We start from the raw sequence: 9,654 nt of genomic DNA, 5'->3' as shown, positions 1-9,654 counted from the left end.
CATAAAGTAGGTTAGGTGAATTCAGACCAAAGACAGATCAGTAGTCCCCAGCACTGGAACATCAAAGTCATCACTAACCTAGAAACCAAGAAATCTCACTTTCATAGTAGGTGGCTATCCATCTCCAAGATAGCCTGTTGTGAGAGGAATAACTTCAGGTGTTAATGACCTAAACATCTAAGGTCCCCCAAACGCATCCTCAGCATGGGCTTCACGGATGCTCACCTGGCCTGGCCTGTTCAAAAAATTCCCACCATGCCCCATGATGTCCCTGATATAGTAGAACCTTCTGGAGGGGATCTCATTTTGGTCCAAATACAGGTTCTTCCTTAACCACATACCTCAAGTGATGGTGTTCCTGTAATAGGTGACTATAACTTTTAATGAGAAAATATAATATGTGTTAACCTCACATTCATCTTCTTGCCTTCTGCACATGTAATACATAAATGGTGCTTTACAGGAGATTAAAATAAGACAAAGGCTGGAGCACAGTGTGTGTGAGCTTACCTATTATCAGTATTAGGAGTCAGAATGATTCATATATCCAACAGATTCTACTGTATCTGGCTCTGAGCTTGGTTATGTAGTACCAAGATGAATAAGGTGAATTCTGTCAGATATGATCTAGTAAGAGTGTTATGGTAGTTTTCTGCCTCATCCCCCACCCCCATGTTTAAGAAAATCCATGGTATTTTATTTCGATGTTGGCACCAGTGAGGAAATATCTAGGAAAGTCTGACCTCACCTTGGGGTTTCTCATGTCGATGGTTTTGTCACCATCATATTGACCCCTAGAAGTCCTATGATATCACCATTGTGGATACTGGCTTCTTTTCATGTGGTACCAATAAAACACAGAAGAATCATTAAGGTGAAAGTTTATTAAAGGTTCATAATTAACAAGAAGGAAATCGTTGCATTAGAACTTGAGCTCTGCAGTCAGATCTGAGATGTGAATTTTGGCTTGGTCAGCTTTTATTTCTGTGACCTTAGACACCTCATTTAGCTTTTCTGTATCAAACCATCTTCATATTAAAATTAAGGATTGTAGTATTCACCACATTGGGCTGTTGTAAGGGTTTACTGAGAACAATAGAAGATGCCAGGTACCAAAAGAGTTGGCTACAATTAAACATAGGACAACAGTAATCTGGCTTACATGGAAGGTCTGCTCTCCAGATTTCCCCATAATTGTTAGTCTAGTTTTATACTGTAGGTAACAACCAAGCACCAAACTTTCAAGAACATACCTCAAAATCCAGACCCAAAAAAGAATGACACCCTTGCCCTTCTCATCTCTTAAAATGCAAACTTTATTTGCTTCACATTTTCTCTCCAAAGTATTAAACGTACGGTATTTCATCAGTCTCCATAAAATTTTAAAGCAGATACAGATGTTCTTCTCTACTAAGTGTTGAATTTAGAGTCAGAAGACCCGGTTGTGAATTCTGCCTCATCCACTTATTAACAGTGGGATCTGCATCAGCTGGCTTCCTCTCTCTGAGCCTTGGTGTCCCCATCTGCAAAGGAGTAACAATGATGTGATGATGGTGGCAGTGATGGTAAGACAAGGATGCCTCACAAACTTGTTAGAGTTAGATAAACTATTGTGTGATAATGGTTGCAATGTTTAAATTGTAAAGTCCCCATTTGTCTTATTATTTATGATCAGGGGAACCAAAGCTCATGGCATAGAGAAGAGGCTCAAGGTCACCCGTAGTCAGACTGTGCCCATGAATGTCAAATTGGGACACTCCCAATGGAATGACTGTCTGTACAACCTCAGGAGTTTGTTAACCTTTGGCCCAAATCTGGTTCACCTTCAAGATGAAGTTTCCATTTGCCCCCTGGACCCAATCCGAGATGCCATCAACTACAGTGTTATTCCACACTGGCTCTGTGAGGATACAGCAGTGAGTAAGACGGTGGCAGGGCCCTCACAGCTTATACCTTATTACAGTCTAATAGAAGTAGAATAACCTTAAGGATAGTCTAGTTTTAAGGCTTCCTTAAAATCATGAGGCTGCTGAGACTTATAGTGACTACATAGCTTGTCACATCTCATCCAGGGAAAGAGGAAAGGTAGAATGTGAGCTCAAGTTTTCCAGATCCCCAGGCTAATGCTGAGTCTCATGTAACTCTGACATAAATAAGTCACGCCACTAATTCTTTTCTATTTCAAATAGGATTGCCCTGTGACTTCATAAGAGAGTTTGCTTAGGGTATTAGGCATTAAAGAATCCACCTTCTTCATTCCTACTTTGGTAGAATACCCATGGGCAAGAGGAGGTCCAGCATCTTCACATCTGGATGGTTTTAATGTGATGGACAGACATCCCTCTGCAAAAGGACGACGGTATTTAAGTTTTTAACCTAATTAACACCCTATCTTAATTAAGGCACCTTTGGCTAGCTGAAGTAAATTGGGGGATTTATTGAAAAGCTCCTAGGGTGTCTTGTGAAACTGATGCAACAGCTGAACTTGGCAAAGGAGATAACCAAAGAGGCTCTGGGGATTCCTTAGTAGAAGCTGAAGGCCATAAAAGTGGCCTCTAGAGGTGTACTGTCCAATACAATAGACACTAGCTATTAAATTTAAATGTAAATTTAAGTAAAATTAAAAAGTCAGTTCCTCAGTCACAGTAGCCACATTTCAGTTGCTTGATATCCACATGTGGCTACTGTATTGGACAGTGCAAGCTATACAACATTTCCATCACTGAGAAAGTTCTACACCAGAGCACTGCTCTAGACTGATGCATTCAAGTGGCTCATTCCTAAGACTCCCAGACTCGGTATCACCTTATTCCAATTTTCTGATTTTCTGGAGAGAGAACTTAGCCAGGTTTACACTGTGTCTACCAATCAACTATGACCAGGGAGGACAGGCTCATTTAATACAGACCTTGCCTGGCTCTGGCTGGCTACCTCCACTGGGGTGGGGCCTGTAAGAGATCCTTCCCAAAAAAGGGTATGGTCATGTCACCTCCTAGACTCTCCAAACCTGGTCTTTTTTTTTTTTTTTTTAAAGGAAGTATAGTTGATTTACAATGTTGTGTTACTTACTGCTGTACAGCAAAGTGATTCAGTTATACATATATATGTTCTTTTTTTATATTCTTTTCCATTATGGCTTATCATAAGATATTGAATATAGTTCCCTGTGCTATATACAGTAGGACCTTGTTGTTTATCCATCCTATATATAATAGCTTACATCTGCTAACCCCGGCATCCCACTCCATCCCTCCCCCAACCCCCTTCCCCTCGGCAACCACCAGTCTGTTTTCTCTGTCTGTGATTCTGTTTCATAGATAGGTTCATTTCTGTCATATTTTAGATTCCACATGTAAGTGATATCATATGGTATTTGTCTTTTTCTGACTTAGTTCACTTAGTATGATAATCTCTAGGTCCATCCATGTTGTTGCAAATGGCATTATTTCATTCTTTTTTATGGCTGAGAAGTATTTCATTGTATATATATATATACACCATATCATTTTTCTTTATGACTTTTCATCATTTAAAAAAATTGGAGTATAGTTGATTTACAATGTTGTGTCAGTTTCAGGTGTTCAACAAAGTGATTCAGTTTATATATATATATATACACACACACACATATATTTCAGATTCTTTTCCCTTACAGATTATTACAAAATACTGAGCATAGTTCCCTGTGCTATACAGTAGGTCCCTGTTGGTTATCTATTTTATATATAGTAGTGAGGGTTTTTTTTTTAATAGATCTTTATTGGAGTATAACTGCTTCACAATACTATGTTAGTTTCTGTTGTACAGCAAAGTGAATCAGCCATATACATACATAAATCCCCACATCCCCTCCCGCTTGAGCCACCCTCCCTATCCCACCCCTCTAGGTCGTCTCAAAACACTGAGCTGATCTCCCTCTGCTATGCTGCTGCTTCCCACTAGCTATCTATTTTACCTTTGGTAGTGTATATATGTCGATGCTAGTCTCACTTCGCCCCAGCTTCCTCCTCCCTGCCACTGTGTCCTCAAGTCCATTCTCTATGTCTATGTCTTTATTCCTGCCCTGCCACTAGGTTAATCAGTACCATTTTTTAAAAATTCCATATATATGCGTTAGCATACAGTATTTGTTTTTCTCATTCTGACTTACTTCACTCTGTCTGACAGACTCTAGGTCCATCCTCCTCACTACAAATAATTTCATTTCTTTTCATGGCTGAGTAATATTCCATTGTATATATGTGCCACATCTTCTTTATCCATTCATCTGTCGATGGACACTTAGGTTGCTTCCATGTCCTGGCTATTGTAAATAGAGCTGCAGTGAACATTTTGGTACATGTCTCTTTTTGAATTATGGTTTTCTCAGGGTATATGCCCAGTAGTGGGATTGCTGGGTCATACGGTATTTCTAGTTTTAGTTTTTTGAGGAACCTCCATAATATTTTCTATAGTGGTTGTATCAATTTACATTCCCACCAACAGTGCAGGAGGGTTCCCTTTTCACCACACCCTTTCCAGCATTTATTGTTTGTAGATTTTTTGATGATAGCCATTCTGACCGGTGTGAGGTGATACAGCATTGTAGTTTTGATTTGTATTTCTCTAATAATTAGTGATGCTGAGCATCTTTTCATGTGCCTCTTGGCCATCTGTATGTCTTCACTGGTGAAATGTTTATTTAGGTCTTCTGCCCATTTTTTAATTGGATTTGATTTTTTGATATTGAGCTTCATGAGCTGTCTGTATATTTTGGAGATTAATCCTTTTGTCCATTGTTTCATTTGCAAATATTTTCTCCTATTCTGAGGGTTGTCTTGTTTATGGTTTCCTTTGCTGTGCAAAAGCTTTTACGTTTAACTAGGTCCCATTTGATTATTTTTGTTTTTATTTTCATTACTTTAGGAGGTGGGTCAAAAAAGATCTTGCTGTGGTTTATGTCAAAGAGTGTTTTTCCTATGGTTTCCTCTAAGAGTTTTATAGTGTTTGGCCTTAGATTTAGGTCTTGAATCCATTTGGAGTTTATTTTTGTGTATGGTGTTAGGGAGTGTTCTAATTTCATTCTTTTACATGTAGCTGTCCAGTTTTCCCAGCACCACTTATTGAAGAGGCTGTCTTTTCCCCATTGTATGTTCTTGCCTCCTTTGTCATAAATTAGGTGACCATATGTGCGTGGGTTTATCTCTGGGCATTCTGTCCTGTTCCATTGATCTATATTTCTGGTTTTGTACCAGTACCATACTGCCTTGATTACTGTAGCTTTGTAGTGTAGTCTGAAGTCCAGGAGCCTGATTCCTCCAGCTCCGTTTTTCTTTCTCAAGATTGCTTTGGCTATTCGGGGTCTTTTGTGTTTCCATACAAATTGTAAAATTCTTTTGTTCTAATTCTGTGAAGAATGCCATTGGTAGTTTGATAGGGATTGCACTGAATCTGTAAATTGCTTTGGGTAGTATAGTCATTTTCACAATATTGATTCTTCCGAGAACATGGTATTTTTCTCCGTCTGTTTATGTCATCTTTGATTTCTTTCATCAGTGTTTTATAGTTTTCTGAGTACAAGTCTTTTGCCTCCTTAGGGAGGTTTATTCCTAGGTATTTTATTCTTTTTGTTGCAATGGTAAATGGGATTGTTTCTTTAATTTCTCTTTCTGATTTTTCGTTGTTAGTGTATAGGAATGCCAGAGATTTCTGTGCATTAATTTTGTATCCTGCAGCCTTACCAAATTCATTGATTAGTTCTAGTAGTTTTCTGGTGGCATCTTTAGGATTTTCTATGTATAGTATCATGTCATCTGCAAACAGTGACAGTTTTACTTCTTCTTTTCCAATTTGTATTCCTTTTATTTCTTCTCTGATTGTCATGGCTAGGACTTCCAAAACTATGTTGAATAAGGGTGGCGAGAGTGGACATCCTTGTCTTTTTCCTGATCTTACTGGAAATGCTATCAGTTTTTCACCATTGAGTATGATGTTTGCTGTGGGTTTGTTATATATGGCCTTTATTATGTTGAGGTAGGTTCCCGCTATGCCCATTTTCTGGACAGTTTTTATCATAAATGGGTGATGAATTTTGTCAAAAGCTTCTTCTGCATCTATTGAGATGATCATATGGTTTTTATCCCTTACTTTGTTAATATGGTGTATCACATTGATTGATTTGTGTATATTGAAGAATCCTTGCATCCTTGAGATAAATCCCACTTGATCATGGTGTATGATCCTTTTAATATGTTGTTGGATTCTGTTTGCTAGTATTTTGTTCAGGATTTTTGTATCTATATTCATCAGTGATATTGGCCCATAATTTTCTTTTTTTGTGATATCTATCTTTTTCTGGTTTGGGTATTAGGTTGATGGTGGCTTCATAGAATGGATTTGGGAGTGTTCCTCCCTCTGCAATATTTTGCAAGAGTTTGAGATTGGTGTTAGCTCTTCTCAAAATGTTTGATAGAATTCACCTGTGAAGCCTTCTGGTCCTGGACTTTTGTTGGAAGATTTTTAATTACAGTTTCAATTTCATTACTTGTGATAGGTCTGTTTATATTTTCTAAATCTTCCTGGTTCAGTCTTGGAAAATTGTACCTTTCCAAGAATTTGTCCATTTCTTTGTGGTTGTCCATTTTATTGGCATAGAGTTGTTTGTAGTAGTCTCTTATAACTTTGTATTTCTGCAGTGTCAGTTGTGATTTCTCCTTTTTCATTTCTAATTCTATTGATTTGAGTCTTCTCTGTTTTTTTCTTGATGAGTCGGGCTAATGGTTTATCAATTTTGTTTATCTTCTCAAAGAACCAGCTTTTAGTTTTATTAATCTTTGCTATTGTTTTCTTTGTTTCTATTTCATTTATTTCTGCTCTGATCTTTATGATTTCTTTCCTTCTACTGACTTTGGGTTTTCTTTGTTCTTCTTTCTCTAGTTGCTTTAGGTGTACGGATAGATTGTTTGTTTGAGATTTTTCTTGTTTCTTGAGGTGAGATTGTATTGTTATGAACTTCCCTCTTAGAACTGCTTTTGCTGCGTCCCATAGGTTTTGGGCTGTTGTGTTTTCATTGTCATTTGTTTTTTTTTTTTTTTAGAAATTTCATGTAATGTCTGAAACATTTATATTAACATATTTCCATACATATTTCCATACACATACAAATATAAGATTTTTAGAAATTTCATGTAATGTCTGAAACATTTATATTGACATATTTCCATACAAACAACCCAATGAAAATTTAGTATTAGTTGTTTTGTTTGTTTTTTTGTACTGCAGGTTCTTATTAGGCATCAATTTTATACACATCAGTGTATACATGTCAATCCCAATAGCCCAATTCAGCACACCACCATCCCCACCTCACCGCAGTTTTCCCCCCTTGGTGTCCATATGTCATTTGTTTTTATGTACTTTTTATTTCTTCTTTGATTTCTTCAGTGATAACTTGGTTATTTAGTAGTGCACTGTTTAGCCTCCATGTATTTGTGCTTTTTACAGTTTTTTTTTTTCCTGTAATTGATTTCCAGTGTCATAGTGTTGCGGTCAGAAAGGATGCTTGATACAATTTCAATTTTCTTAAATTTTCCGAGGCTTGATTTGTGACCCAAGATGTGATCTATCCTGGAGAATGTTCCATGTGCACTTGGGAAGAAAGTGTATTCTGCCACTTTTAGGTGGAATGTTCAATAAATATCAATGAACTTTATCTGTTCTATTGTGTCATTTAAAGCTTGTGTTTCCTTATTTATTTTCTCTTTGGATGATCTGTTCATTGCTGTGAGTGGGGTGTTAAAGTCCCCTACTATTATTGTGTTACTGTTGATTTCTCCTTTCATGGTTGTTAGTATTTGCCTCATGTATTGAGGTGGTCCTATGTTGGGTGCATAAACATTTACAATTGTTATATCTTCTTCTTGGATGATCCCTTGATCATCATGTAGTGTCCTTCTTTGTCTCTTGTAATAGCCTTTATTTTAAAGTCTATTTTATCTGATATGAGTATTGTTACTCCAGCTTTCTTTTGATTTCCCTTTGCATGTAATATCTTTTTCCATTCCTTCACCTTCAGTCTGTATGTGTCCCTAGGTCTGAAGTGGGTCTCTTGTAGACAGCATATATATGGGTCTTGTTTTTGTATCCATTCAGCCACTCTGTGTCTTTTGGTTGGGGCATTTAATCCCTTTATATTCAAGGTTATTATTAATATGTATGTTCCTGTTACCACTTTCTTAATTGTTTGTTTTGGGTTTGTTTTTGTGGGTCTTTTCCTTCTCTTGTGTTTCCTGCCTAGAGAAGTTTCTTTAGCATTTATTGTAAAGCTGGTTTGGTGGTGCTGAATTCTCTTAGCTTTTGCTTGTTTGAAAAGCTTTTGATTTCTCCATTGAATCTGAATGAGATCCTTGCTGGGTAGAGTAATCTTGGCTGTAGGTTTTTCTCTTTTATCATTTTAAGTATATCCTGCCACTCCCTTCTGGCCTGCAGAGTTTCTGCTGAAAAATCAGCTGATAACCTTATGGGGATTCCTTTGTATGTTATTTTTTGGTTTTTCCCTTGCTGCTTTTAATATTTTTGCTTTAAATTTAATTTTTGTTAGTTTGATTAATATGTGTCTTGGTGTGTTTATCCTGTATGAGACTCTCTGTGCTTCCTGGACTTGAGTGACTATTTCCTTTCCCATGTCAGGGAAGTTTTCCACTATAATCTCTTCAAATATTTTCTCAGGTCCTTTTCTCTCTCTCTTCTCCTTCTGGGACCCCTGTAATTCAAATGTTGGTGCATTTAGTGTTGTCCCAGAGGTGTCTGAGATTGTCTTCAATTCTCTTCATTCTTTTTTCTGTTTCTCAGCAGTTATTTCCCCTATTTTGTCTTCCAGCTCACTTATTCATTCTTCTGCCTCAGTTATTCTGTTATTGATTCCTTCTGGTGTATTTTTCATTTCAGTTATTGTGTTGTTCATCTTTGTTTGTTTGTTCTTTTGTTCTTCTAGATCTCTGTTAAACATTTCTTGTATTTCCTCAATCCATGCCTCCATTCTATTTCTGAGATTCTGGATCATCTTTACTGTCATTACTCTGAATTCTTTTTCAGGTAGCTTGCCTATTATTTCCTCTTCATTTATTTGGTCTTGTAGGATTTTACCTTGTTCCTTCATCTGCGACATATTTTTTTGCCATCTCGGTTTTTTTTTTGGATGAGTGGGATTGTGTTTCTGTCTTACTGGTTGTTTGGCCTGAGGCTTCCAACAGTGGAGTTTGTAGGCTGTTGGGTAGAGCTGGGTCTTGGTGCTGAGATGAGGACCTCTAGGAGACCTCACTCAGATGGATATTCCCTGGGGTCGGAGGGTCTCTGTTAGTCCAGTGGTTTGGACTCACTCAGAGCTCCCACTGCAGGAGCTTCTGCCCAACCCCCAGCTTGTGAACGAAGCTCCTGCAAGCTGCGCAGGGGGGTGTGGGGCTTACAGAACAGAAGGGGCCCAGGCATGCCTCCTGCCTCTGGTCTCAGAGGGCAGGGGTCCCCACCTGGGAGCCCAGAAGGCTTCCCGGGCCTGAGTGGGCGGGGCCAATGCCCTTGCTCCTCAGGTCCTGGAGCACCCCTCCTGTTCTCCCCCAGCCTCCCTCCTATGCCCCCAGGACCCATGTGGCCTGGAGAGGGCTTTGTAGGGCAGGGGAC

General features: G+C 38.3%; 1 long non-coding RNA gene across 1 annotated transcript in view; it reads right to left on the bottom strand.

Annotated features, from left to right (window-relative positions):
• Window positions 1–1,015: 1,015 nt before the first annotated feature.
• Window positions 1,016–9,654, bottom strand: part of LOC103016052 (uncharacterized) — a 162,110-nt gene continuing 153,471 nt past the window's right edge. The window contains exon 4 of the long non-coding RNA XR_452540.2: window positions 1,016–1,523. This is a non-coding gene — a long non-coding RNA (uncharacterized LOC103016052). The remainder of the gene's footprint in view (window positions 1,524–9,654) is intronic.

Source organism: Balaenoptera acutorostrata, chromosome 19, assembly GCF_949987535.1.
Source record: "Balaenoptera acutorostrata chromosome 19, mBalAcu1.1, whole genome shotgun sequence".
NCBI classification, from domain to species: Eukaryota; Metazoa; Chordata; class Mammalia; order Artiodactyla; family Balaenopteridae; genus Balaenoptera; species Balaenoptera acutorostrata.
Note: the sequence above shows the minus strand (reverse complement) of the source record. Positions and strands in the feature narration are given on the sequence as shown.